At 57.3% G+C, this 2,674-nt stretch overlaps 1 long non-coding RNA gene across 1 annotated transcript; it reads right to left on the bottom strand.

Annotated features, from left to right (window-relative positions):
- Nucleotides 1-262: 262 nt before the first annotated feature.
- Nucleotides 263-2,016, bottom strand: LOC111734784. Its single transcript, XR_002778590.1, has 2 exons — nt 1,735-2,016; nt 263-817 (listed from the first exon to the last, which is right to left on the bottom strand). It is a non-coding gene; the product is annotated as an uncharacterized LOC111734784 (long non-coding RNA).
- Nucleotides 2,017-2,674: the final 658 nt, after the last annotated feature.

The raw sequence follows: 2,674 nt of genomic DNA, 5'->3' as shown, positions 1-2,674 counted from the left end.
GATGCCAGGACGTCCCTTCCCCTCCAACTCGGTCCCATCTTCCCTGAGGCGCTGGGAACTGTTGCCCTCCACAGCAGGAGGCGCTGACATCCCCGGGGTGTAACCCACTTCCCGATGCCCCGGGGACACCGGCCGGCGGTGCTGGCGGCCGCAGCGTTTACCCCGAGATAACTTGCGGAGCGCAGTCCTAACCTGACCCCCAAACCTGCCACGAAGTATCTCGCTTTTATTATTATTTCTGCTCCGCTCTAGTACACTGATGGTCTTTGCAAACAAATGACATCGTTCTATTTATAGTATTGTTTTTAGTGGCATTTCCATTTAAAAAATACAGTAATTCTTGATTGCTGAAAATGTCAAATCCTAGAAACCACAGCGTTGCTACGCGTGACGTTAGCATCATTCACGAACAGTCGTTAGCCAAAGATTCATCTGATGAACCGATCTATGTGTACTCTTCTGTTACATTAGAATTAGAGACAAGTTCTGTTCAAAACGACTCCAAGAACAGTATCGATATTTTATTTTCACAATGAAAACCAGGTCAGATTTGCTTCAGCCTCAAAGAGCGTGCTTACGTAAAATTAAATTAACGCTGGCGGCGAGCTGCACTTTTTCTAAACGGAAGATGGGTTAGGCCAGGCCTGTGGGGATCCAGCCAGACACTGCCCAGGCTCCCCCGCAGGTGGCATGGCCACAAGCCCACGCTCTGGCCAACGGGGCGTAAGAGGACCGGACACGAAAGCGTTCATTAGTGACGACGCACTGTGTGACCCAGGCTTCAGCTGCCATTTTAATTAGTGTTAAGTTCGGAGTCCTGATAAGAATAACGGGAAGAGAAGACTGAGAGCCACTGGCGTCACACGCTGCGCTAAGTGCCCCGCACCCACCTTCACAGACAGGAGCTCAGAGCAGGCCGCTCACTGATGCCTGCGCGGCACCTGCCACGTGCTGGGCCCCGTCACAGCGCCTTCCTCTGACCTTACCGAACCCTCCTTTCGGGTTATATACTGTGCCCATGTAGCACAAGAACAGCCAGAGGCCGGCAGATGTGAAACGGCGCGACCAAGGTCACACGGCTGCAAGGTGGTCGGGAGCCCGAGGCAATAACCAATGCTGTGAGTTTGGGGCCAGCACGACCACAAAAATATGCCCTCTGGGTCACCTCCCAACTGCATGACCTCGGGCAAAGAGGTTGCTTCTGCTCTTCGTGCCTCAGTTTCCCCATCCACAAGATGGGGGCAATAGCCTTACCTACCGTAGGAAGCGCTGGGGGCTTATCTCAGATAATGGTGGTGACCTGCGTGCACTGTGCACAGGCCCCGGTCCGAGGACTCTACGTGAGTGAACTCGGTCCCCAAAGGAAGGGGTCAGAACATGGCTGGCGCTGGCGCTGATTATTATTTAATGTTCACATCAACGCCATAGCACGTGGACGATCGCCCCCATTTATGCATAACACGGACAGAGAAGGAAGTGACACCTAAAGTCACCAGCGTCTAACGGTGGAGCTGCAGTTCGCACTGGCTCTACCCTCCGCCAGACCCCTTCTCAGTCCCTGCCCCAACGCTCCAGAGCATTCCCTCAGAGCGGGGCTGGACGTCCCCTCCTCTGAACCCGTGGCACCACCTCAGTGCCCAGCACAGGGGACAGTGACGAACCAACCACGTAGATCCCCCACGAGGTCCCCCGCCGGCAGAAACCACCCTGACGGCCACATGCACCTGGGCTTACCTGTCAAGAAAGGCAGAAGCTCGCTGCGGGTCCTCTCCACCCCGAGGGCCAAGGCGATGGTGGACAGCTTCTTGATGCTGTTGAGGCGGAGCTAACGAGAGAACAGAAAAGGAGGGGGACGTCAGTGAGCCCAGACGGCACCGGAACCAGGTGTGCGTGAGGGTGCCAGACAACAACTCGGCGACACCCACCAAGTGACCGAGACCTCGAGTCATTAAGCTGTGCCGGGAGCACCGGCCTCAGCAGAGCACCTTCTGGGGCTCATTGAGTCGCCACCTGCCCGGCGGCACTGTCCAAGACCATTCTGTGCAAAACTGCAGCCCCCCTGTCCCCGCTTGCCCCCCCCCCCGCCTTCGTCTCATCTTGTGCTCAAGACCATCGTGCACGCTCGGCACCCTCAAGAGTTGCCGGCAGCCACCAGGAACTGGGAAGGGGGCATGAAACGGATCTTCCCCAGAGCTTCTGGAAGAAACCAACACGACTGACACCTTGATTTCAAACTTCTGGCCTGGAGAGAATACATTGCCGTGGCTCTAAGCCACCACGTTGGTGGTGCTTCATTGCAGCAGCCACAGGAAACGAATGCGTCTGGCTCCCGTGCACATGCACACGCGGACAGGCCTGGCGCTGAGCGTTTACGAATGAGGACCTCACCCGGGCCCCCGGTCCCAAGGAGGGAGGAAGCACACCCGACACCCTCCTTCAGCACTGCGGACAGAGGCCCGAGCCAGGGAGCGCTGCGGGGGCGGGGCTCCGACCGGGCTGTGATTACTTGGCTGACTGTGACGCCTCCGCCTTGTCTTTCCATTGCAACAACGGGGCCTCCCCTCCCCAGCTAGCAGGGCTGTCACCAGAATGCAATGAGATCACCTGTGTGACAGGAAACGCCCTCGTGAGTAAGCCACTGACCGGCGCAGGGGGGGACTCGGCTTCCTGGAAG

The sequence above is a fragment of the Pteropus vampyrus genome, unplaced genomic scaffold (genome assembly GCF_000151845.1).
Source record: "Pteropus vampyrus isolate Shadow unplaced genomic scaffold, Pvam_2.0 Scaffold6027, whole genome shotgun sequence".
Taxonomy (NCBI): Eukaryota; Metazoa; Chordata; class Mammalia; order Chiroptera; family Pteropodidae; genus Pteropus; species Pteropus vampyrus.
This window is presented reverse-complemented; position numbering and strand designations above follow the sequence as displayed.